This window comes from Psammomys obesus, unplaced genomic scaffold (genome assembly GCF_907164565.1).
Source record: "Psammomys obesus unplaced genomic scaffold, mPsaObe1.curated_primary_1811, whole genome shotgun sequence".
In the NCBI taxonomy this organism is placed as follows: Eukaryota; Metazoa; Chordata; class Mammalia; order Rodentia; family Muridae; genus Psammomys; species Psammomys obesus.
Genome location: NW_026596064.1, coordinates 9663894 through 9690933, shown reverse-complemented (window position 1 = coordinate 9690933; position 27040 = coordinate 9663894). Strand labels below are relative to the sequence as shown.

At 48.5% G+C, this 27040-nt stretch overlaps 2 long non-coding RNA genes across 2 annotated transcripts in view; both read left to right on the top strand.

The window, feature by feature from the left end:
* Positions 1 to 21552, top strand: part of LOC129689681 (uncharacterized) — a 40224-nt gene extending 18672 nt beyond the window's left edge. The window contains exons 3-5 of the long non-coding RNA XR_008722159.1: positions 10443 to 10569; positions 18122 to 18341; positions 21038 to 21552. This is a non-coding gene — a long non-coding RNA (uncharacterized LOC129689681). The remainder of the gene's footprint in view (positions 1 to 10442; positions 10570 to 18121; positions 18342 to 21037) is intronic.
* Positions 1349 to 7907, top strand: LOC129689682 (uncharacterized). Its single transcript, XR_008722160.1, has 4 exons — positions 1349 to 3310; positions 4785 to 4903; positions 5877 to 5986; positions 6618 to 7907. It is a non-coding gene; the product is annotated as an uncharacterized LOC129689682 (long non-coding RNA).
* Positions 21553 to 27040: the final 5488 nt, after the last annotated feature.

Sequence of the window (27040 nt, the reverse complement as noted above, 5' to 3'; positions counted from 1 at the left end):
AGTCACTTTACTCTGATCAGTTGTTTCCCTCATCAGTAAAATCAGCACACTGCTGTCTACCTGTCCTCGCTAACGTCTCAAAGTGTCCAGCTGCAAACCACATACCCCAGCTAATGGGGCATTCTCGTTTTCTCAGCCACCTGGTAGGTAGTTAGGATGAACTGAGGTCCCTGCCCTGGCAGCCAATGGGTGTTACCTGATAATTTTCTAGAAACGTAGATCTCAGGTCTTTGGCCTTGCTCCAGGTAAGTAGGGAATCTGCATTTTATTGACCAAGCTCTCCAGAAAATGTGTGGACACATTAAAACTGAAGGAGTGCTTTTCTCGAGTGAAACTTGACACACTGAACTTGATCGAGCCAGTGGCAGGGAACCTGCGGCTCATTTTCATCTGGAAATGAGGATTTATTCTTTGCTACACGAGGGTATGCACTGAGGCCCAGAATGAAGCAGTTTTTCATCGCAGAGGTATTTCATCCAGCCACTGGGTAAGTCAATTGATGGATATTTACTGAACAGCACTACAAGGTAGGTCTGGGGTTTGTAAAATATATTCTTTATTTAGGAACTATTTGAAGTGGTCTAAAGGTGGAATGTTTAAAAAGAACTACCTCCAATAAAGCACGCTAGGCACTGTCAAATGTTCACGCTTAAGATAATCGGCGGTATCGGCTGAGTCTGACTGAGTTCAGCTGGGTAGGGTAGTGGAAGTAGCTTCCCTGAGGGAATGGCATGATAGCTTCTGTGGGAATGAATGCTGCCAAGCAGATCCTTCTAGACAGAGGCCAACGTAAGCAGAGGCTCTGTGTTTCGTAAGAGGGGAAAGGCAGCAAACCTTAGGCCCAGAGTCTCACAAGAACCATCAGAGCCACCTGCATTTTGCAGATGGTGCCACAACTTGGTCAATCCACCACAGCTTGATTGGTCAGTCTAATGAGAGAGGTTTACGTCTGGGTTAGTTCCGTGGGCGTCACTGTCTGGTTGACTTTAGGTTCTGGCCCTTCATCAGAGCCCTTCATACACAGGGTAATATTATATTTATTGTTCGGCTAATTATTTAAGAGGGCGGTTCCTTAGAACTCCTCTTGGAGTCTAATGGCTGAGTTTTATTGGTGGCATCATACTCTACTTCTTGAGAGTTTTAAGACCACACCGAGCCAGGCAGTAGTGGCTCACGCCTTTAGTCCCAGTATTCAAGAGGCAGAGGTAGAGGTAGGCAGATCTTTGAGTTCGAGGCCAGCTTGGTCTACATGGTGTGTTCTAGGACAGCCAGGGATACTCAGGAAAACCCTGTTTCGAAAAACAAACAAACTACAAATCGCACTGAGCATTGAGGGTTAGATAAATAAGGGAATAGGCCTCCAAGCATGTAATTTATGGGTATGGTCTTTTTGGAAATGCCAGGGGCCACCAACATTAACTGGGCATTGTGCTGTCAGCATGTCACCAGCGCCATCATCTAGCATCGCCAGAGATTTGTCACTGTTTTTCTCTCCTACCACCACCTCAGTGTTTGTACAGCAGGCAACAGTGGGATATGTGGGGGTGGCTGTTAGCCATAGGACGAGGGACAGAAGTGGGGGTGCTATGGTAGACACAGAAAATAGCACCCAGAAGAGTTAGCTTACGCCCTGCATCAACCAAGAGTGTGGGGGCCCTGTCTCCTGAAGGACTGATGCGATGCAGTCTTTGGTCACAGCTGCTGAGACAGGGAGTGGGTGCATCCATGTGGCTGCATGAAGATGCCAAATTGCTTCCTGGTACATGGGCCAGGATTGCATGAGTAGAAACAGTCCTGTCAGTTATGACTCTCCAGCTTGACCAGAGGGTGAAGTCTCAATGGCTCCTCAATGGCTCCTCAAGGCCACCTGGGTTCTTGGTCCCTTGGGTAAGGAAGGCTATTATAGGAAGGTAAAGGCTGAGGTATCAGGGCTTCTTGGTAGTTGAAGATAAGGGTGTGCAGTATAACCAGTCTACTCTTGCTTGGATCTCAGTGACTAAGCTAAAGGCAAGGACTTCGTTTTGCTTGTATTGGATAGCACCCATGGGTGCTGAGTTAAAAGTTAACCAAGCTTGCAAATAAGGGTTATCTGTTGGTCTCTGGCATGGACATCGGGGCAAAGGCTTTCTGCACTGCTGCCCTCAGTCTCCACACTCATTCTATACGGGCTCGGAAGGAGTTGATACCCTGTCACTGGTCCTGTTCAGTGTATAGAGAAGTAGGAGGACAGGATTTAAGTAACGCAGGGCATCGTTGCTCCAGGTGGATCTTTGCTGTGGGTGTGGCAAGCAGCGCCGTAGTGTAGACAGAGCCGGAGATTAGGAACCAGACCTTCTGGAATCAACTGTGGGCTTCTCACCTCGCAGTGTAACACCCGAGGGGGCAGTTCATTGCTTGAGCTTCACTTTCCTACCCTCTACCATCACCGGAGTGCTCTGCCCTTGCTGTGTCACGAGGACCGAAGGAGACAGTACAGTCCTACAGTTGTTGGGTAGCTAAGACTCTTGGGGTGACCCAGCCTCCAAGGAGCCGAGGTCTTGAGAATCAACTGCCTTCAGTTCATGAAACCATGTCAGCCTCCGAGCTGGGAACAAGAGAAAGAATCTAGTGTGGATCCCACATCAGCTGGATAAGGAAACCAAAGTCCGGAAGGCTCCACCCTGCAGCCCCGTGGCCACTTATCCATCCTTAGAAACATATATGCATGCACATATCCAGTTGTGATGTATTTACCGGGTATACACACTCCAGTTTCAGGAGACCCAGCTTCCTCTTCTGGCATCTGAAGGTACCAGACACACACGTGATAACATCCTGCATCTGCTGGGAAGTGATGCCTGCTGCCATTCATGATTCACCTGCCAGAGGATTGCCACCCCTAACTGCAAGCAGGCAAGGAGCAGCAGACTCCTCTGGGCCTTTGGGAAATGAGTTATGGAAATACTGCGAGCCCTCATGATTGCTCATTACACCAAGAAAGCTACAGCCCTTACATTAAAGCTCCGAGGCCAAGCAGGTCCTGCCCAGCCACGTGGCTTGTAAATAGGGAGATGTGAGATTTCAACTGGAAAGTCTGATTGCAAAGCCTTTGCTATTTCCTGTCACCCAGGATCCCTTGCCTCACACATGACTACTGTATTTCATGACAGGGAACTGCAGTCAGAGGACGGGCGACAAATGCGCTGCAGCCTGTGAGGGGCTGGACGCCACAGCTTGTGAGAGAAAGCCCTGCTGGGGCTCATCTCTAGATCTTGAAGAGGCCAGATTTGGATATTGAGAGATGTTTATTCTTTCGGTCGTTCCCCCATCGGTGTGTTCTTCGGTTGGGAACCACTGTTAACCTCGCCTTAGTCCCCATTCTTGGCTTTCTGTTCCCTCGCAAGAGAAACTGGAGGAATGGGGCCTTGCAGGGAAGCTCTCTGAACTGGGTTTGACCAAGAAGATTTCCTGGAATGGGCCCTAGGGAGAAATCAGATAGAAGGGCCAAGTAGGAACTGGGTTTGATTACAGAGTTAGTGCAAGCTTCCCTCCCTTCCTCCTGTTCCCCCTTTTCTTTCCCTCCCTCCCTCTTTCCCTCAGCCCTGCTGTCTGCATAGGCCAGTGCTGAGTGTGTGTGTGTGTGTGTGTGTGTGTGTGTGTGTGTGTGTGTGTGTGTATAAAATTTTGGCTCCCTGGGGTCTTATAGGGCAAGGCAGTGTTTGCCTAGAAACTCAAGAAGAAACCTCCTGAGTGAGCCAGTGACCCCATGGAGAAGTGTGTGTAACTTGAGGAAAAGAAAATAAGCCTACTACCCCACAGTGCATAGCCTGCAGGTCGTGGGGGAGTGCCAGCCTGCCGCTTAGGCTCTGGGCTGAGTCAGGGGCAGCGTGAAGACTGCTGCCCAGGGGCTGCCCCCTGCACCTGGCCCTGCCCACAGCTATGTTTCAGCAACCTCCCCGCCGCCCCCCCAGGAGCCATGTTTGGGAAAGCAACTGAAACAGAAGACAATGTTTGAGTGGGTTTTTTTGTTTTTTCCCCTCCTCTCTGGGATCCTCCCTGACTCAGACTCAGGGTGAATTTGAGCGTCAGCGACAGATTAGTACTTCAGGGATATGGTTCGAATCCACTGAGGGGGTAAAAGGAGCTGGGGGGCCACCCTTGCACCCACTCAGCAGCTGGCCACACATGTAGCCCTTCATAGTTCATCAGCTGCCAACTAAGAGCCTGACCAACCATCCTCCACCAGAAAAACTGCTGTGTGTGCCTTTCTGGGACCCCACTATTTAATTCTCTCTCACCTCTATCCCACTTCTCATCCATGCCATTGGAGGATATCAGAACACGTCAGAAGGCATCTAGGCTAGCAGTTACTAAGCCCAGTGGATCATCACTCAGGAAGCTCTTAAAAATGTGGTCTCTGGGCTGGGGATAAGGCTCAGCTGGTAGAGGACTTGTATTGCATAGAATTGGGCATGGTGGGACCTACATGTAAGCCCAGCTCTTCAGGAGGTAGAGGCAGCTATATACTGAGCTCAAGGCCAACCTATGTTTCAGAGATCAGAGAGGGAGGAGAAAGAGAAGGGGGGGGGGGGGGAACAGGGGGGGGGGGGGGAATGGAGGGAGGGAAGAAGAGAGAGGAGATTCTCAGCCTTAGGGACTGATTGTGCAGGTCTCACGCCCTGTGGGCCATCCCTGGCTTGTCTTGGCAACTAACTTTCCTTGTGTGAATTTATGGCTTGCATTAAGGGATAGCTTTGCAGACATGCTGAAAGGACCAGCACTGCCCCTCTGTCTCATCACTGCAGGTTGCCTGGATGCAGGCCTCTCACAAGGAGCCAGTTTCTACACTGGTCCTGAGCCAATCCTGGGAAGGGGCCATCCCTGTGTGGGCTACAGTTTCCTTCTGGATGCTTCCTTTAATGTGGTAAATCAGAAATGAGCCCCCCCCCCCTCCCCGGGCTTCAGTCTGTTTGGCTGTAAGGAAATATTGTCAGCCCTACCTCGGTCCCAGACACAACAGGTGTGGTTAAATGAGAGGGAGGGTGTATTCTGCATGGGTTGTGACTAGAGTATCTGCATGGGTACTTTCTTTTTCTTTTCCTTCTTTCTTTCTTTCTTCTTTCTTTCTTTCTTTCTTTCTTTCTTTCTTTCTTTCTCTCTCTCTCCCTCCCTCCCTCCCTCCCTCTTTCTTTCTTTCTTTCTTTCTTTCTTTCTTTCTTTCTTTCTTTCTTTCTTTCTTTCTTTCTTTCTTTCTTTCCTTTCTTCTTTCTTTCTTTCCAAGACAGGAACTTACTTAGCTCTGGCTGTTTTGGAACTCACTATGTAAACCAGGCTGGACTCACAGAGAACTGCCTATCTCTGCTTCGCAAGTGCTGGGATTAAAGGCGTGCACCACTATGCCTGGCTTCATTTTCATTTATTAATTTCCATTGCTTCATAAGAAGACAGGACTGGCTTTCCTCCAGGTACGGTCTTTGATCCTATAGGACTTGACCGGCTGGTGGGCAGAGACAATGGGTGGCCTTCTGCACCTACTGACACACAGAATTCAGAGAGGAGTGTGGCTCTGAAGAGCTGGAGCTTTCAAAACGTGTGTGTACATGAGTGTATACACATGTATATAACTATGGTGTGTGTGCCCTCTGTACCCTGCCTCTGCTTCTATAAATTCATCTGTGGCTGGAAAACATTTGAAAAAGAAAATCTGCTCTGAATGTGTACTTATTTTCCACTGATGTTATTATTCCCTAAATGATATGGCATAATAATAATTTTTATAATAATATTCATAGTGTAATAGGTATTGCAAGTTAGTTAGAGATGCCCCGAAACAGGATGTGCTTAGGTTTTATGCAAATTGTATGCCATTTGAATAATTCATATATTTCTATTTTAAGACAGGAGATTGCTGTCTGAGTTGGTGTCAGATGCCTGGATTCAAGCCTCTGCTTTTGAAATAGTGGGATTCTAGCCACCCACCACTCACCAGGCTCCTGCACCATTTTATGTAAGGAACTTGAGCACTCACAGATGTTGATGGTTCCAATCTCCCACAAACACTAAGGGATGGCATTTAAAAGCCAATCTAGCAAAGGAGCTAAAATGTTACCATAATGTCATGTGGATGTAACGTCTACAGACATTCTCTGTGTTATTTTGTTTTTTTTTTTGCAACTTTAAATTTATTTATTTATTTATTCCAATTATTTTTTATTTTATTATGTTTTAAAATTTATTTCCAAATTTTCAAAAAATAATGTCAATGGGGCTGGGTGTGGTAGCACACACCTTTAATCTCAGCACTTGGGCAGCAGAAGCAGGTGGATGTCTGCGAGTTTGAGGTCAGCCTGGTCTACAAAGAAATTCCAGGACACCCAAGGCTACACAGAAAAATCTTGTTTTAAAAAACAAACAGACAGACAAAAAAAATGGCGAGGGTATGTGGCTTGTTTGAGGACACAGAACAAGCTAACATCTGGGCCTTGGAAGCCCCATGCAGGAAAGCCTCACTTGCCATGTCCTACAGTCTCTGGACTGGTATGATCTGACTCAGCTAAAATACCAGTTCTTGAAGGCAATGTTCCCTGGCCACTCAGTTCATATGCCTCAGTTTCTCATGCTTTCCTTCCACATACTAGGACAGACAGAAGTGAATCGTTCTTCTCTTGACCCGCACTTTTGCTGAACTGTAAGCCCCATGAGGACAACCTCTCATTCCCAGCTGAATCCTGACAGCACACAGTGACGGGTAAAAGTGAGCGACCCAGTGAGCCACAGATAGACACATGGATGCACACATGTCAACACGCTTCTGCTCTGTTTTCTTTGAAAGTTCAATTGTTCTGTGTGCCTTGGGGATGTGAGGAGCAAGAACTGAGAGGGCTGCCAACAGGAAAGCGTGATGTCTGTGGAAAGGACAACTGAGAGCGAAAGACACCCTTTGGGAAGATAGGAGGTTGGCCCTTCCTGGCGACCTGCCCACAAAAGCTTCTTTGGGAGAGAATGAAGCTCTTGCAAGCAGGTGACATGGGGATCCCAGAGCTGGGATAGAGACAGTGCAGGAATGAGAGTGGAAAGTACCGTCTTTCCAGAAACAACAACAACAAAAAGCCCTTTAGGGTTACTCGATATCATGTCTTCCTGCCCTGGACCACTGCTAAGCATCCCTCTTTTTATTGTGGACAAACATCAACAACACAGACCTGCATCTGCTCCTGATGGGGAAGGAGGCAAGTGGGTGTGGAGCAATGGACAGGGCAGGCTTATGGCCGGAGTACGCCCATTAACCAAGGAATTGTTATTTGCTTTTCTAATACCTATCACATCTCACACTCTGAAGTCACAAAGCATGGAGACAAAAGTCAAACGTATTATGAAATGTGCCTTTCTCCCGTCACTCCCCCCTCTCCCTACATTCATCTCGTTGCCCTTACTGATGTTCTCAGCTTTTCAGGATGGCTTGGAATGGAACGTTTAAGCATATTCAACTGGAGGAATCCAGCACAGAGTCCCACAAACACTGCTTGTACCCTGCTGTGTTCACTTAATGATATTTTCTATGAGAGTCTGTGACAGTGTCTTTGGTTGGGTTCTGTTTGTTGGTTTCACAGTGTCTCCCCATGTGCTGGGAGCAAGGCCCTAATATCTGAGGAGTCAGGCTTCAGACTTTCAGGGAGCCTTTTCTTGTTGTAGTAGCAGAGAGTATTGAGGTATGATGGAACGTGAAGGAACATCAGGCCTGTACCGCCGAGCATCGTTACCGCTAACCACACAGCAATTGCCACATGAAATGTGCCTGGTCCAGTCAAGACTGGCTTACAAAGGTAAAATGCAAACTAGACTTTGAAGGTTTAATTTTAAAAGGTAAACCGTCTTATTCAATACTTTTAAAAAACATTTATTGCAAGTCAAATTGTATTTTAAATATATCATCCACTATATTAAATATGTGATAAATCAGTTTTACCTGTTTCTTCTTCTAATATGTAGTAACTAGATAATTCTAAATTCTGGTTGTAATTTGTGTGTATGTATGTACACAATACACTTCCACTGAACTAGGCTCCCCTACAGACTTGGAAATAGGTGCCACTGAAGGTTGGAAGAGCTGGTGGGGCAGGAAAAGGAAGCAAAGGAAAAAGAAGGAATAAGAGCAGCTGCCTGGGTCCTCTTGGCTTCCCCCTTCCTCATGTATGTAAGACCATGAAGGGGATAAGAGCAGGAGGGCACTTTGCTTTGTCCCCTCTGTTGCTGGCATGAAATGGGTGCTTGCCAAGTGAATTAATGGAAGGGGGGAGATGGAAGTTCACCTTTTTCTTTCTGGGGAAGTGTAGGCTTGGAGGTTCCTGATGGTACCTTTGAAGATGCCTTTGTCCATAAAACCAAGGCTCATAACACAGGAGGGCCTCTGTGTGCCAGCAGGATCACCTCCTGTTTCTTCACTCCATTGCAAAAGAATGACCTAGAGGAATGGCTGAGTGAGGTTTCTCCTCCCTTTTGGCAACATGGACTACACAGAGAGCCTAGCCAGGGTGGCCTCTTCCCTTCTGCCCTTTCTGGGATAGGTAATGGCCTAAGGAAAAATGGGCCCAGCAGGAACCCACTCATACCAAAGGCACGTGTCCAGTCTCTCTCTAGAGGATGCTCAGGCAGGACATCTCTCTTGGTCTCTCCTCCCTGGGCTTGAAGAAACCAGGCTCAGTCCTGAGGGAGGCTTGAGGAGCCTGCAGGCTGGGCTCAGCAGCCAGCCGCAGCAGCCCCTAAATCATTCATGCAGGAGTGGGACAGGCCAGGCGGCACGGAGGGGATTTTCATAGATTATATTGAAAGAATTACAATGGTGAGGGAGGGAGCTGGGTTCCCACAGTGTCCGGTCGCTCCTGTGGGGGCTGTGGGAGCCGGCCCTGGCTGCCTCTTTCTCTCTGGGCAGCAGCACACACAGTTTTTAATAATTAAGTGACTTTAATTGTCCTGGGAAAGCTGAGCTTGCCTTGGGGCACGCTGCACAAACTCATAATGTTACCAAGAGAGATTAACAAATGAGAACTGAGAAATGATTCTCTTTTTAAAAGCGCCTCACTGTTAAGCCTTATTATCCAAAGTTTAGAACCTCATTTATCTGGTTTGAGGGGGGGTAGGGAGGGGAGACCCAAGACCCAGAAACTAATTCATGTGAAATTAAAACTCCATGCCTCTGCAATGAAGTTTTTAAAACACCAGACAGGAAAATGTTGCCATTTATTGATTCTGTTTTGGTGACTTAAGGGGGGGTGGGGGAGGACACTCAAGACAGAAGAATTAATACATAATAATATATCAATTAAATTTTTTTTTTTTTTTTTTGTGCATCTGTTGCTTAGAAATCATCTCAGTTTAGTGTTTGGGAGGAATTTTTTTCCCCGGCTCTTTAAGAAATTATTCTAAATTCTATCATTTCAATGACTATATAAACTGATACTAGCAATATGTGTGATTGGCACATGAGTGCACAGTAAATAATTGATGAACTAATGAGCACAGTAACGAAAGGAGGAAGGACCTCAAAAAAAAAAAAGGATTGTCCTCACACAAATATCCTTGGTCAATATGAAGGGCAAGCCCGGAGGAGAGGTCTGTGGCCTGGACAAAAGGAACCTGATGCGGGAGACAGGACCTCAAGAGAGACACAGGTGGGGAGGAAGGGCGGGGAGGCTTGAAAATTAGGGGAAGAGTAGATCTGTATGCGTAATTAACAGTCCCTTATAGTTGGATTGATTGCCCTGGACTGTGGCATCTTCCTAGCCAACTCCTAGTGACTCCATGGCACTGACCTCGCTTTTTCTTCCATCCACATCACAAGCATTTGTATCCTAAATGGTAAGTGTCCCAGTTTTTGTGAGCATGGTCGAAGACTTTTTTTTCTCAGCAGTCAATCAACACTGACTAGATGCCTTTATGTTCCATGGACCGTGGCTCTAGACCAGTGGCTCTTACCTGTAGGTCCTGACTCCTATGAGGGGTCAAACACCATCGGAAAACACAGATGTTTACATTAGGATTCATAACAGTAGCAAAATTACAGTCATGAAGTGTCAATTCATAAAAATGGGTGAAAAGACAACAGTAGACAGTCCTGATCGACTTTCCAGGGACCTCTATGGGGGGGTCATGTTTAGGGGTGCATCTTTGCTTCTGTCTCACCTGAGGTTTCATTTCTACCTCAGTTCTTACTCAGTGTCCCTCAGATGTGGCTCAAGCGGCCCCTCCCCCTGAGTCTTAGAGTAGGAGCTGGGGAAGCCATTTGTCCTAAAGCGTCACCTTGACTGTGCACAGTTGCCCTTGCCGGAGCTTGCTGTGCCCTGACTGTCAGCTGATGTACAGAGAGCTCCTGGTAGCTAAACAAGGATGGTGGCTGATTAAGCTCAAGGTGTGATTTCTCTCAGGGTCTGTCTATGTCACAAATGTAGACAGTAATTTTCTTCCAGGTGCTTTGTGCCCTCGTGTCCATTTCTGATTGAGCCTGTCACCTAAAGGAAAAGTGGAGAAGGGTCTTCGAGGAGGCGCAGGAGAGCTCCACCACATAGAGGTCCCAAGCATCTGGAAACCAAGACTGTGAGTATTGAGGTGCCAGGTGCCAGGAAAAGCACCCTGGCCCATGGCTGGCCAGGCTCAGCCGTAATGGATTAGAGTCACTCTGTAAGGGACATTGACTGGCTAGGAGCACCAGTCAGGAGAGCAGACTCTGAAAATAACTATCTTTGCTAATAATGACCCCAGCTCCCACCCCCAACCCAACATTAGCTATTGTGAAGAATGTGTGTGTTTCCTTTATCAAAATGGCGGCAACCCATGCAGATCAATGCACTGTGATTCTTTCTTTCTTTCTCTCTCTCTCTCCCTTTTTTAAGACAGGGTTTCTCTGTGTAGCCTTTGGCTGTTCTAGACTTACTTTGAGGACCAGGTTGGCCTTTAGCTCACAGAGACCCACTTGCCTCTGCCTTCCTGAGTGCTGGGATCACAGGTATGTACCATGGCTCCCGCTCGAACTGTGGTTTCCTTAACTCCTAGACTTCTTGTGGGCCCACTCCATATCAGAGTACAAAGAGCAGTGCCAGTATCTGTACGTGGCCAGTTAGCATTTAGTTTTATTTAGTCAGAATAATTTTTTCCTTCATCTTTTATTTTATGAGTATGGGTATTTGGGCTGCATGCAATGTCTATGTGATAAACATGTTCAGTGCCTGTGGAGGCCAGAAGGAGGCACTGCATTCCCTGGGACTGGAGTTGTAGACAGTTGTGAGCTGCCATGTGAGTGCTGAGAACCAAACCCAAGCCTTCTGGAAGAACAACCAATGCTCTCAACCTTCGAGCCATCTCTGCAGCTTGCTCAAAATGTATATGTAGCCCAGGCATATCCTAACAGTGTGCTATCCACACACACCCCTTTCTTAAGTATTTGTCTACTGATAGACCTTGGGTAGTTGGTTTTGAGTTTGTTCGTTTGTTGCCTTAACAGACAAACCTGACATTGTCTGTTACTGTAATCTGGGGACAGAACATTGAGAGACAAAATTTCCTGTTCTTAATCTGCAATTAAATTAGTTTCTTGACTTTGGGCAAGTGCCACTGCCATTGTGGGCCTCAGTTTCTGTCAAACAAGGCCACTGAGCTCTATCTGGTGTTTAGTGCCCCTTGTAAATGCCTGTTTCTTACCCCATGAGGCTCCCCAAACCCCACATACCGTGGGGAACCATAGAAAGAGCCAGCCCCAGCTGTGGCTGTGGGTGGGGCAGCCAAGCTGGGTGATGGGATAAGCCTCCCTCCTTGCTTAGCTCTGTGATGCAACATTGAACTCAGACAAGTTTGGCCTTGCTTTCCCCTGGGTCCAGCGTGATTCAGGGCCTATAGCGTGGCTTCGACACTAGCCGATGAGCTGCAGACACCTTTCTTGGCAATGGTCTTAACGAGGGCTCTGGGAATGTCTGGTTATTCATCTGTTTTGCAAGGGTGGTGAGCGCTCAGAGAGAAGGAGGCAGACAGCGTGGCTTCCTTCCTGAATTAATGACTTCAGCCTCGTGAATGAATCATCAGTTCTATGCCCAGGAGAACTGGGTGGTTGAGTTGGGGCTGGAGTGTCAGGAAGGTGGATGGTACCAGGGGTGGGATGTATGTCCCCATCCTCCTTTGGATGTCTTTGGGTCTTAATGGCCTGTAAAGGCATCAGAACAGGGGCCAGATGTCCTATCCAGATGCCTCTGTCCACTGTCTGCTCAGGAGTCACAAACATCCCCTCTCGTCTTAGCTTCAGTCATGCAGGAGAAAGCTAAATGCTTAGGGAAGAGTCTCATGGTGAGAGGGCTGAACCTGTATTGTCAGTGGACGCTGCTGTGTACCGATGAGGACTCTTTTGTATTAACCCTTCACGCAGAGAAGGCATTAAGGTGGCAATTGGAATAAGAACTACAGATGAATGACTTCTTCAAGGGATGTCTGTACTACCTAGGGTTTCTAAATGGGGTTTCTTCACCCTATTTAGCTCAGCTTATTGTAGATTCCAGCACCAATGGAGACTGGGACTGAATATACCTTCTTTAAGGCAGAGTGTGTGGCCTCCTTCTGTTGTTCTTTTTTGAAGTTGCTTTTTGAGGTCTTCCGGGCCTGTCTCTGGCCCTGCCCCCTGCTTTCCCGTGGGTGTTGGACAGCTATTTGCAATTCCCTGAGGCCATGCCCATATTGTCACATTCCCACAGGTTGCATGTGGGCCTCACATGGCAGGCCTCCCTGGCCTTTGTTCCAGAAGTCCCAAAATATGTTCATTTAGTCTGGGAGTTGGTTCCCCTGTGTCCTCTTCTCCTGGGCTCATGTGGAGTCCTCCCTGTACTCCTAGACTCTCTGAGAAAATGATTCCTTTCCTACTAGCTCCTTGCTGGGGCCCGTGTCATTCCACAGTCGGTGGAGGATAGAGAGGACACCATGTCACATGGGTGCTTGATTGCTGAACAGATGGATGGATGGTAGCTATCCCAGGCAAGCCCATCTTACCTTAAAAACTGAAATTTCTCTTTCTCCGTCTGTCATCACTTGCTGGACAGAGCCTCACCTTTCTCGGAACAATGATAGCCAAGTCTCATCAGGTCTGAGAAGACCTGTGGGGTGGCCCGTCAGCTTCCTGCCCCAAGCATGGAGACTGCATTGGTATCTATGAAATCATCTTAAGAGAAAAGTCTTTAGTGATTCAGGACAAGGACCCCTGCTTGGGCTTTCTCTAGGGGAATCCCCACAGACTCACTTCACACATTCAGAGTAGACTACAGAGACTCTCCCCAGGAAGGAGGCAGGCCTCTGCTAAACAGGAAGTGAAAGATTTGTAATTTCTTGAGAAGCCTAGGGCTCAGGTTAAGATGTCCTGAAGAATGACCCCCATCTGAGCTTTGGGCCTGGGCAGCTGCCTCTTCTGCTTCCTGTCAGCCACCTTTTGGCTGAGGTGGCAGAAGCCCAGCTCTCCACACAGAGATAATAATGCTGTCCTAAGTAACTGAACCAACACGTGCATTTTCTGAGGTGAAAGGGAAAGCTACAGGATCACACATCATGGTCACTAATATGGCTGACTAAGAGGGCTTCGCCCCAACCCCCCCCCACCTTAATCTCTTCTGTTCTGTTTTCTATCCCCTCTCTTTCCCCTTTGCTGTGCTTTTATAACACCAAATTACTGCAATCACAGGGCATGGGTGGTATTTTTTTTTTTTTTTCTTTAGAAATCCTCTTCCAGGCAACTGTGTAAAAGATGTTTTCATACTTTGGGCTGAATGGGAGGAGAGGGATAAAAAAGGCTTAGTTCCCAAGTTGAGTATTTCTCTGAAAACAGCCATATGAATGCTCGGCTTGTCAGGCTTAGTTGAGGGAACATGGCATCCTGCCTGCTGAGCCTGAAGACCCGACAAGCCGGTGTGTGTGTGAGTGTGTGTGTGTGTGTGTGTGTGTGTGTGTGTGTGTGTGCCCCAATGGCTGAGCAAATGGGGTGTGGGAAGGGCAGGAGAGCTGTGTGTCACGTAATGGGACAACAAGGAGTGCTATCCGGGAGCACTGGGTATGCTCTCTCCTAGAAGAGGCTCCTCAGACCTGAACTTGATATAGGCAAAGCCAGACGCCAACCCAAGGATGCCCTTGGGCCCTCTCAGCAGGAGAGCAGGCACTGTCAGCATTGGCACATAAACCAGCTGCTGAAATTCATCCCTGCCCACAGCCTACAACAGCAGCGACTTGCAGAGAAATTGCCTCGTTCCGGCTGCTCAGCTGAGCCCAATTCCTTTCCCCTGGGAGGTGCAGCATGGGGCTGTAGCAAGTAGTCCTGGAAAACCACCAGAGAACTGTGGAGTGAACGGCTGACTCTTAAGGGGTAAGCGAGGGTGGGGGCTGAGTCAGATCTGCTAGCTCATTCCCAGGTGGATGGTCATCTTTTTGGCTGGTGGAGACACACATAGGAAGGCAGACACACTCATGGAAGGCAGCCTGGGGGAGATCCAAACCAAAAGAAGTGTGAATAACTGTCTTTCTAGAATGTGCTTCAAACATTCGCACCAGGTGAGAACATGACCGAAGATATTCATTGTCTGACTTTCCAAGGGAAGTTTCCTAAATCCCTTTTCCCACCCATTTTTAAATTATTATCATTTATTACAATTTATTCAATTTGTATCCTGGTTGTGGCCCCTCCCTTCCCTCCTCCCAATCCCACCCTCCTCCTCTTATGCCCCTCCTCTAGTTCACTGATAGAGGAGGTCCTTCTCCCCTTCTGTCTGATCCTAGCCTATCAGGTCTCATCAGGACTGGTTTTATTGTCTCCCTCTGTGGACTGACAAGGCTGCTACCCCCTCAGGGGGAGGTGATCAGAGAGCCTGCCACTAAGTTCATGCCAGAGAAAGTCCCTGCTCCCCTTACTAGGGACTCCACTTGGAGACTGAGTCTATGGGCTACATCTGAGCCAGGGGTTTTAGGTCCTCCATGCACTGTCCTTGGTTGGGGTATCATTCTCTTCAGAGCCCCCAGGGCTCAGTTTTTATGGCACTGTTGGTCTCCTTGTGGAGCTCCTGTCTCCTCCAGTTCTATGTCCCCCTTCTTTCCTAAGATTCCCTGCATTCTGCGCAAAGTTTGGTTATGAGTCTCAGCCTCTGCTTTGATACCTGGATCAGTAGAGTCTTTCAGAGGACATCTGTGGTAGGCTCCTGTCCTGCTTACCACCCTCTTAACTGATCTTGTTCTAGGATGCATTCTTGACTGGAGAGAGTGCAAGTCACACAGTCGGTCTTTTGGCACATACATTTTAAAGTTTAATTGAAACACAGCTGTTTCTTTCTCGACATCAGTGACCCCAGGGCCTCGCCATACAGAGGGGGCTAATGGAGGCTCAGAAAGCTGAATTAGCCTGCTCCCGCCCTCGTTCCTGGAGAGCAGTTAACAACCTGTAAAGTTGAGGCTCTTTCCACAGGTTCCAGGATAACCTGTGACTCTATTAACCTCAACAAGGTGTGCCGCCATGCCAGGAGGGAAAGGATTCCAGGGCTCAGGGAGAGGCAGATTCTTTGCCCTTGCTATCTCCAAAGTCAGTATAAGCTGTCTCCCTCACTTCTCTGTGTGAGTGCTGAGCCCTCTCTTTGTCACAGAAGGTGCAACATGTCTAAACAGAGCAAAGGCACTGAACACACTTTTTTTTTTTTTAAGACAGGATTTCTCTGTGTAGCCTTGGTTTTCCTGGACTCAATTTGTAGACCAGGCTAGCCTCGAAGTCATAGCGATCAGCCTGCCTCTGCTTCTCTGAGTGCTGGGATTAAAGCATGCACCACTAGGACCGGCTTTTTGGTTTTTGTTTTTGTTTTTTTTTTAATTTTGAGACAGTATTTCTGTGTAGTCTTCAGCTGACCTGGAACCTGTTCTGTAGACCAGGTTGGCCTCAGACCCGCAGAGATCTTCGTGCCTCTGCCTCCTGAATGCTAGGATTAAAAGCATGCACCACCATGCCTGGCACATGCTCACATCTTAATCCCGCAACCTCTGACTATGATATCGAGGGCAAAGGGAAATGAAGACTGCATCTGTAGCTAAGTGTGCTGGTAAGTCGGCCTAAGGTGTGCCAATGAGCCTGGACTTCCTAGATGGCCCAGGGCCGTCACAACAGTCCTTACAACGAAATCCGCAGGTAGCGTTAGGATCAGAGCCACACCGTGTGAGAAAGGCTTGAACAACCATGGCTGGTTTGGAAGATAGAGGCGGGGGCCAGCTAGCGAAGGACTGCAGGGAAAGATGGAGACGGTGGAAGACCAGAGATTCTCCTAGAACCTCTGGAATGAAAACACATCCTGGCCAACACCTTGACTTAGTCCAGGGAGACCGTGTTAGACTGCTAACTCATATATACTCTGTGTGTTTGTTTGTGCGTGTGAGTGTGTGTGATATTCTGTATGTATGTGTGTACACATATGTGTGTGCTGTTTTAAGTTGCTGATTTGTAGTAATTTGCCATGGAAGAGATAGGAAATGAACACAAGGTCAGCAGCAGCAGGATCCCAGAATGCATACCTGTGCCCTGGATCCCAGAGACTGAGACAGAGTAGCAGCTCCCATGATGAAGCTCTCCTCTTTTACCCTACTCTGTGGCCAGGAGGCAGCTCAGTGGCTTGCAGACTCACACCAGCGCCTTGCCTGGGCTTGACAGTGCAGGTCTATCATTCCTTCCCCTGTGAAACTGACCCTCCCTCACACACGTCTTCAACCTTGACCATCAGAGGACAGAAGCCTGGAGGTTAACGCTTTCCTCTCACTTATGGGTGGACAGCTCTGGGGCTACGTTTACCAGACTTCTTGAGAATTTCCTGAGGCACCAGGCCCTGCTTTCTCCTGAGGTAGTTGCTCAGGAACTGCTTCCTGTATGTCTCTCCTGTTGCACGCACTCTCACACTACTAACTCCTGATCCATGCAGTTGCCCCGGGACAAACACCTGTATATGAGCCTTTGTCCACAGGCCAGATGCAGAGGAAATCAACATGTCTCAACATAACAGCAGCCCAGGTATTACTTGCCCAGGAGGGTGCCTCTGCCCTATCTCCTGAGTCAAAAGATGCTCCCGAGGATCCGTGGTGTCCCTGCCCTAAGACTCACGGAGGGTGGCATGAACACACCTCTGTCCCCAGTTGCTGGCAGAGGACTGGAGGATGCTTGTGGTTGAGTTTGGAGGTGGTGGATAAGGTCCACAGGGGATCTTTTGAGGCCCTCAGCCCCTGGATGTTCAGTTGCTTGAGTCCAGCCTCCCTCAGAGAGTAGCCAGTGGCCCGATCATTCAGAACAGATGTTCTCCTGATGAACTTAATTGCATCATTAGCGGCCTGGCTACAAAAACCGGGTGATTTGAGAGCTGCTGGGAAGCAGGGAGCCTCCAGGGCAGCTGTTCCCAGGGCGGGCTGAACATGCCTTTGCAGTGGGTCCTTCCTGTCCCCACCCCCAACACCGACCTCTCCAATTCTAAGTCTTTCTCACCAGCCAGGACCAGAACAGATGGAAACAGACCTCGTGGGCATCTCCAGCTGATGTGGATTCCACAGCAGGCAGAAGAGTGAGGGGGGCAGGCAGCATAGCCCCTTCCCACGGCCACTTGGGAGGCCACACTGTCCAGCTGTCCACTCTCACTCATGTGAAAGGGGTAGGACTTGAGACTTTGGGGTCCGGTGGTGTATGGGTGGGGACAGGGAATGAAGAAGCTAGAAACACACACTGCTCTAGGGCATTGCACATTTAAGCCTGAGTTCCAAAGAGCTGAGCAGGTTGTGGGGAACAGGGAGCTAACCTTAGTGCTTCGGCCAGAGCAGCACTTAGTTCCAGCCTTATCGTTCAGCGCGCTATGTACAAGGCTGGACTCCTCACCAGCCACAGATGTTCCTTCTCCAGCCCCCATTTGCTGCACACTAGCCTCTGCTGTTTTCTCTCACTCACACCTCCACTCTGCTCCCTGGAAGCCCAGATACCCCAGGTCTCTCAGAAACTATCAGCGCCCAGCTTGCTGTCTGTATTTCCTTACTCTGAGGTCGCTTGTCTGTGTTGTTTAAATGGAACTGGTCACGTTATGTCTGGGACAGCTTCTTCTGTACTTGGCCATGTATTTTCATCGTGCAGGTCCTCCTTCGAGCAGGGGTGGCATTGTCTTGGCTCCATAGTTCCTAAGGACATATATGGCTCTGTTTTGTTCCTTCAACGTACGTCCAAAAGCCAGTATCAAATGTCCTTCCTGAAGACTGGATGAACTCAGGTCAACTGTAACAAAACAGTCAATGGCCAGCAGTTCACGACACATTTGTCACTCATGGTTCTGGAGTCTGGGGAGCCCTCAGTCAAGGTGAGAACCCATGTAGCAACTGGTAAGGGTCCTTCCAGGGTTGTAGAAAGCTACTGTCTCACTGTGTCCTGTCCTGAGCAGGCAGTGATCCTATCACAGCCCCCCCCTCCCCCTCACAGGCAACCAATTCAGCCTCTGTAGATGCCAGGACACTAGGATCAGGCTTCAGTATGTGAGGGGGAACAGAAACACCCAACTGGATCAAAACCAAAACCAAACCTAGCTTATAATTGCAGCAACCCCCAAATTCAGTTGCTACACCTCTGTGCTTCCTTGTGTGCGACAGGCTTTGGCTGGAGGCTGGGGCGAGGTCAGGGATGAGTGACCCAGTTACTGCTGGCTGTTGCTGCTGCCATGTGTCAGCAGTACCAGGAGAGGATTTGTTCAGAAGGGGGACATGCTAATGACGGCTGATCCCCCCTCCTGGGGGGGGTCCTCTATCACCCACTCTAGGCAATCGTGAAATACAGATTTCGTGGTCATCAGGTTGAGAGTTGAGCAGCCACTTCAGCTTCCAGCTGGTTCATTTTTAGTCTTATTACACAATATAGTCTTATAATTTTTTTTTTCCCTGAGATAGGGTTTCTCTGTGTAGCCTTGGCTGTCCTGGCTTTGTAGACCAGGCTGTCTTCAAACTCACAGAGATCCACCTGCCTCTGCCTCCCTGAGTGCTGGGATCACTGGCGTGCACCACCACACCCAGCCCTTATACAGTACGATTATTGTTTTATATTGTATTTCATTGCAGTATAGTTGTTGGAGAAAAACTCTCATGTATTCGAGGCTGGCCTCTAACTCACCGCAGAGCTAAGGATGGCCTTCAACTTCCAATCTTTCTGTCCTACTTCCCTGGTGCTAGGATTATGGATGTGTGCTGTGCATACAGTTCAATCTCCCATCAAACCCAGGGCTTCAGCTGTGCATGCTAGACTGCAACCAGCCTGTCTTTTTCAGAACTTCCAACCCCCTTTCCCCCCCAGTTCATAGGGCCTAAGCATCTATTGGATGGTGGTGGTGGTAGATAGACAAAAGAACTTGTGATGACCAACACAGCAGCTTCTGTACACACACAGCCACTTAGGTTTGCTTAAACTCATTAGAATGTAATAAAATGAATAAACCCGGGTCTGATTGGCCACATCTGTGAAGCTCAGTAGCTGCTGGGCCATCCTCAGGGTGCGGAGACTCATCCCTTTCATCTTTCAAACTGCCTTGAGAAAAGATGAGCCTGAGAACAGAAAAAGCAGCCACACCGCTCAAATACTAGTCTCTACTGTTCCTGGGAGGCCCGCCCTTCCATTCCCTAGCATAGCCATGCTGGTCTGTGAAAAAGTCTGTGTCTAAGGCCTCTTTGGGTCATCCGAAGCAGCTGTCCAGGGAATTTCAGGGCATCCCAGGGATAGTCGCTGTACACACAGGCTCCCATGCCAAGAGCCAGAGTTGGCAGACTGAAGAGGAAGCCCTCATGGACATCATTACTCCTTTCTTCTCTCAGACTTCACTGTCCTGTGCACAGGGTAGTGGGCCGAGAGAGATGAGAGATCCAGGCTCCTGTGTAAAAATCTGCCCAGAACTTAAATGTAATAGACTCGGTTCACTTCAGTAAAAATCTTTTTATGGTGCTGGGTGTGGTGGCTCACACCTTTAATTGCAGCACTCGGGAGGCAGAGGCAGGCAGATCTCTATGAGTTCAAGGCCAGCTTGATTCACAGACTGAGTTCCAGGACAGCCAGGGGTGCACAGAGAAACCCTGTCTTAAAAATCAAACAACAAAACGAAACAAAATCTTTTTATGCAGCAGTGGTCAACGGAGTCAGGTGACATGCTTTTCTCTCTGGCTCTCTCCTTACATTTGGATGTTGGCTTCATCAAGCCTCCGAATGCCTCCTGGGGAAGGTGGGCTTGGAGCTGAGAAGGGACAGAGAAATAATCTGAGCATCTGCTTCCTCTTCTTAAAGAACATGGATGAAGTGCTCTCTAAGTCCACGGTGGAGAGGTAGCTTGAATCGTTTTGCCGTATAGAGTGTGGTTAGCCCTGTAAGTGTGACCCCATGAACAAGTGTCAGCGGGAAAAGGAGTAGCCGCACCGGACACCTTGCCAAGAGCCTTCGGAACGCCCCTCTCTGTAGCAGGGTTGCAGGATTTCCTCCCTCAGGCTCCCCGTGGTCTTGAGGCCTTGGCAATGGTCATTTCACAGGCAAGTGGGGATGCCTACTTCTGCCCCCTTAGGCTCATGTGTCTCTGTTTCCTTGGTGGGGTCAGCAAAGGGAAACGATTTCTCCTGGCCTCAGTGAATGCCAACCATTGAAAAGGCCCCTGATGAGGTTGGTATAGCTTCTCTCATTTGGGGAAACTGAGGACCGAAGAAGGGAAACAAACCCCTTTGAGGCCCCATGAAGCAAAGCAGGGGCTTGGCCTGTCCTGCATTCTTGTACTTCTGGCATCTGAAGAACAGAAAGGGAGGGAGTCCTGCTGTCTGCCACACATTCTCTGAGATGATCTGTCAAGGGAGAAAAAAAAAAAAAAAAAAAAAAGAACCCCACCAGCGAACAAGCCATCCATTCTTGTCTGCACCATTTCCCCACATCAGGGGCAGACTGCAATGTTGCAATGAAAAATTCAGATTTTCCTTTCATGTTTCCTTTCACAGCACTGGGGACTAAATGCCTTTCTTCTCCCCCCCTTTTCTTTGGCAGGATACTGACCACGGTTACAGAAAAAGAATCTTTCAGAGACATATATATCTACCTATCGATACACATTCAGCCCCCAACAGCAGCAGGGAATTGCAGCGCCTCTTAATTACCCAGGAAGTGACAGGGTCAAGAGGTGTCTGCAAGCTGCCTTGTGGTTCTGGGCATTGATTTCTCGACATTGTCGCTGCTGGAGTGCAGAGCCACAGCCGCGTGGGGTTTTGTCCACTGTTTAAATTTCTCCCTTTCTTCCTTCCCTCCCTCACTCATTTTGCTTTTGAATTTGAAAAGAAACTTCTGGCACATTGAGCGTAGACTGTAAATTCATAAAGGCAGGAGATCTTTGAGGTTGACTGACCTGCCATAATTACCACTTGGGCACAGAAGAGGAGGCCACAGACTGGAGGAGACGCCCTCTCTGGTCCCCACCACCACCTTCCCTGTGCCTCTCTTTACTTCCTTCTTATTATGTTAGGTTCTTCCAAAGGGAAAAAAAAATGACAATTAAAAAAAATGAATGTCCACGAAGAGTCGCTGGTTGTCCTTAAGTGGTGCACACTGAGACAGATGGCAGCCTTAGGGTATTGGAGAGAGCTGGTTTGTAACCACGGTCATTAGTTATAATAAAATCAACTAACCAATCAAACAAACAAACAAATAAAACAGAACTAAAGGTGTTCTTGGAAAGTGTGGATCCAAGTTTGAGAAACTCCCAGGACCAGTATTGTTAAATTGTATTTTGACTTAAAGAAGCTGGGACCAGGGCATCTAAAACTCAGTAGGACCCAGAGTGTTCTTCAGTAAGAACTACTGCTTATGGGCCCTGAGTGCAGACATGGCTAATTCTCTGTCTGGTTGTAGGGGAGCTTTTCACGACATTGCCAAATCCTAGCAAACGTTAGTAAGTCCCAGTGAGAAGGGAAGTCAGAGCCAACAGTGTGAAGAAAGGCCTCCAGTTCTTCACTCTCCAGATGTGTTTAATGCCCCTGGGAAAGAATCTGGAACACCACATTTGTTTTCCTTCCTTTTACATATGAGACTTCGAGTAGTGTAAAAGTTTCATGAAAAGAAGACTGAAGACTCAAGGCTGGGGAGATGGCTCAGTGGTGGGTGGTTCAGAGCACCGGCCAGTCTTCCAGAGGGACAGGGTTCAGTTTCCAGTACTCACAAGCTTACAGCCATCCATACCTGCAGTATAGGAGAGTTAACACCTTCTGACCTCTGAAGGCATCAGGCCGCATGTGATGCAGACATTCAAAGATGCAAAACACTCATACACATAAAGAAATGAGTCTTAAGGAAGAAAGAGAGAAGAGAAGAAAGAGAGAGAGAGAGAGAGAGAGAGAGAGGCAGATTATTCTGAGTGGCCAGTGCTGTTCTGGAAGGTTGGAGGGCAGGGAAACAGCCATCTTTACTACAGAGAGCTTGAAAGAGGGTGAAGGTGAGAGTTGGAAGGGCTGGAGCGGCAAGACAATGGGTAGCACATTTTGTTGCAGGAAAGCACGTATGTAGAAAACATGGAAAAGCAAAAGGAAGCCCCGTGGTGTGCCCCATGAAGTTCTAGCAGTGTGTTTCCAGTTGCTCTCCAGGGTTCTATAACAAGTTTTATAACCATGAAAAGTCAAGGAGACATAATATCCCTAAGAGACTAAGTAAGGGGAAGAGTGAGAAAAGAGACAAGAAGCCTGCATACCTTCCGGAGCCCTGCCTTCCTCCTTTCCTTGGCCACTTTTCTGGGATGGCAGTAACGGCCGGTGGAGGCCTTTGCAGTGGCCCAGGCCTCATGGTCTTCCTTCTTGGGCTGTGGTGTATAGAGGACACACTGGATGACTATGGAGGCCTGCTCCGGGGACTGGGCCTAGCGCCTCATGGGGCGTGTGACCTGGGAGACTCCATCAGCACTGTTAAGATAATGTCACTGAAGTGCTATGGTAAGGACTTATTACAGTGGAGTATGAAAAAAACCATCCAAACGCTGAGGTCCTCACCTGGCATACACTTTCACAGCCTCTCACCTCATCCTGAAAGCAGACCCCGCCCCAGACATTACCATCACCCCTATTTTATAAATGATTGACCTCCATTTCCTCAAACTCAGCCCACTGGCTGACTCTGACAGAACAGTGAACCACTCTTTGTGCTTGAGAGACAGGGATTTCTTGTTGACCTGGGCTGTTAAGTAGAGAGCATATCTCCGGGATGTGTTTTTAAGTGCATTTGCCTAGGAGAGGGCTAGAAGATTGTGAATGGGAGGAAAAGAGAGTTGGAGGGAACTATGAGGGAGTGAGAGAACTACCTAATAGTAATTTTGCAACTTTCAGAAATGGATTCCTCAAAAATGGGCAGGAGGAGTGGAACTGGAGGAAGGGTGAACTAGGCTGCGGAAAATGCAGGCCAGCCCGTCCCACGACCTTCCGGCTACTGAGCCTGGAACGGATCTGCGGCCGGCCGTGGCCAGCGGAACTACCAACCACAGAAGGCGGCAGAGCAAATAATGCTTTGTTGATTTTTCTAAAAGAAAATAAGAGAAATCCTGTTTACTCCCCTGCCCTGTTGTAAGGCAGCTGCTTGTAGTTCCTATGTTGGTCTGTGATCCTCTACCTCTAAGGATTCCAGAGCACTCAAGAGGAGGCAAACCCAAGCTTATTAGTTGTGATGATTCTTTTAAATCTAATTTTAAAAATCTAATCAAAAAGCACTGATCCCAAGGGCTTCACTCTGACCAACAGTTTTTTTGTCTTTTTCCAGTGTCCAATTCCAGTGTCAGGAATTGGACCCAGGGCTCTTTACAAGCCAGGCCAGTGCTCTGCCGTTGAGTTACAGCCTGAACAAAACATAGTAGGTCCACATAGTTCTGTTATTCTAGCATGTCCTTTTCAGTCAATCCTGTCTTCCCCCCTCCCCTCCATCCCAGCAGTCATGGTCTCATTAATTTGCACCAACCTGCAATGGCGTATAAATGCAGCCACACAGGGCACCCTGCTCCACTTTGCCTTACTCCACACAGGCTGAGGCTTTAAAGGTGTGGCCGAATTGGTGCGTGACTCAGTAGGTCGTCCCTTTCCATCTCTGAGTACTATTTCACCCTCCCATCGTGCAACTGGTGCAGCTTACTTCTCGTGCATTTAAGTCTGTCCGTGAGGAACAGAGCTGCTCATTCACACTGGGGACTTTTCAAGAATGTATATTTACATTTCTTTTTTTTTTTTTTTTTAAATACTAAGAGTAGGGGGCTGGAGAGATGGCTCAGTGGTTAAGAGCACCAGCTGCTCTTCCAGAGGACCTGTGTTCAAATCCCAGGACCCACATGGCAGTTCACAGTTGTCTGTAACTCCAAGATCTGACATCTTCACACAGATACATGCAGGCAAAAACACCAATGCCCATAAAATAAAAATAAATAAATTATTTTTTTAAATGCCAGGAGTAGGGTTGTGAGGCTGTGTCGCGGATGGATGGTGGGCTGAGGTACACAGGGACCAGTTGGCAAATGCTGGCTGTGCTGAGGCCGTCCCTTCTCTACTTTCAGAGAACGCTGCCAATATGGCCCAGGGAGGGGTCCTCAAGTGACTTTTATGTGGTGTCTTTGTCTTGGTCTAATTTATGCTCTGTAACAAAAGACCACGGACTGGGAAGTTTATAACGAACATAAATTTATTGGCTCATGGTTCTGTAGTCTGGAAAGGCCAAGATGAAGGGACCGGCTGCCTGGGGAATGCCTTACTATGTTCTCTTGCAGTGGCCAGAGGAAAAGAGGGAGAGATGGACATGTGCGTGTGTGCGCACACAAACACACATTATAAGAAGAGTGGATTACTGTGCTTATAACCAGCCTCCGCTGGCAGCAGCAACCCGTCCACGCTTCCCTCGTGGCCTGACGCCTCATAACGCTACACCTCCCAACACATTTTGGAGACTTACTGAAAGCACAGCTCCCTGAGCAGTTCTCCAGACAGAAACCGTAAAGGCCATTCCTCCAGGCCGAGAAAGTACAACCCGGTGCCGTAGATGTGACCCAGAAAACAGGAGCCACACATTAACAAATAATAATGTCACAAAAGGTAAACACGTCTGTTCATACACACAGAATGCCGTCAAGAATGCAAACAGGCAAACACAGACCTGGAAAAAATATTCACACATATATACCGGTCAGAGGAGTTACACAAAAACACACTACGGCTCTTGCCACTGAAGAATACATGGAGGAAAAGGCCAAGATTTTAAATGGCCCTTACAAAAGAAGATGTACAAATGGCCATAGCCAGCACATGAGCAGGCCCCCACTGCTGTCAGCCACAAGAGAATGCAGATCAAAACACAGTGGCTAAAATAAAAAAAATCACAATGCCAGATGCTGGAGAAGACACAGGGTAATGGATCTGAAGTGGAACAGAACCTTTGAATGTCTGCGTTTTCTTTAGAAGTTGAACACAGGCTAGTTGTGGTGGTACACGCCTTTAATCTCAGCAATCGGGAGGCAGAGGCCGGCAGATTTCTGTGAGTTCAAGGCCAGGCTGGTCTGCAGAGTGAGTTCTAAGACAGCCAGGGTTATATAGGGAGACCCTGTCTCAAAAAAACAAAACAAAACAAAACAAAAAGCTGAACGCAGGTTCTAGTTGGTACATGTTGCCTGTTTAACACTGGTTGGTTCAGAATGAAAGCAAGCCAGAGAAGTGGAACTGACTGCTTCCTGATATACATTCTCCTACCATGACCAGTTTGAAGATGTCAGCACAGCATCACTGAAAGCAGGGATGGCATGAGATCAGCAAGAATGGCATTTGCCAGCTGGTCTCTGTCCACCTCAGCCCACCATGCACCTACTGCACGACCACAAAACCCTACTCCTGGCATTTTTTTTTTTTTTAAGAGAAATGTAAATACATGTCCATGAAAAGCTCCCTGTGTGAATGAGCAGCTCTGTTCCTCGCAGACAGACTTAAATGCACGAGAGGTAAGCTGCCCCAGTTGCACAATGGGAGGGTGGACTAGTACTCAGAGGTGGAAAGGGATGGCCACACCTTTAAAGCCTCAAGCTGTGTGGAGTAAGGCAAAGTGGAGCAGGGTGCCCTGTGTGGCTGCATTTATAGGCCATTGCGGATGGGTGCAAACTAGCCGACCACGGTGCCAGTGAGACCGTGACTGCTGGGGCAGGGCCCCTACATGCTCCATGCATCTCTAATCCCACGAGGATAGGATTATTTCCGTAGGAGACCCTCCAGTCGCTTGACTGAGAGCCTCAATTGGAGATGGTGGACTTTGGAAGACCCTTCCTCTTCCTTGGGCTCCCAGGTCCCGGTCAGCAGCAGCCTGCTGTGTCCGCCCTGCAGTGACCTGCAGTGCCCTGCAGTTGACAGAGTGAACTGACTGGCATGGACCCAGTTGATGGTGGAGCTCCAGAGGGGACATCTGGCTCCTTTGACCACATTAGCATAAACCGGCTGCAGTCACAGGCTAGGGGTGGTTTCCCCAACTAGAAAGAGAGTTCAAAAGGTCCTACAGGCGGGTCTGGGAGGAGGAAGGGCGGTCTTACGAGTGCGTGGTACAGGGAGGAAAGGCTGACCATGGGGAATAATCGGAGGTGAAGTTGATGGGTCACAAACCTCTGGCAGATGCCTTCACCGAAATCTCCGTGATGATACACCAGGTGCAGGGTGCGGAGGCACCACCCCTGTAAGTCCCAGGGCGGGCCTGAGCTGGGGCTCTGTCTCAAAAGAAAAAGTTTGAACCTTGGTCTGTGGGACCTTAAAGTTTCAGGGAAAGCTGCGGGCCTGTGTGGTCTCAGGATGGGTAGGTGCAGCTCAGGGTGTGTATGGTTGCAGCAAGAGCTGCAGGAGTCACGTAGAGTTCACACACACACACACACACACACACACACACACACACACACAAAGGGAAGCCACATTCGGGGTACTCAGATGTCCCATGGGGACAACACCCACCACAGTCGCAGTGGCCTCCCCCCCCCCCCCCCCCCCCCCCCCCCCCCCCCCCCCCCCCCCC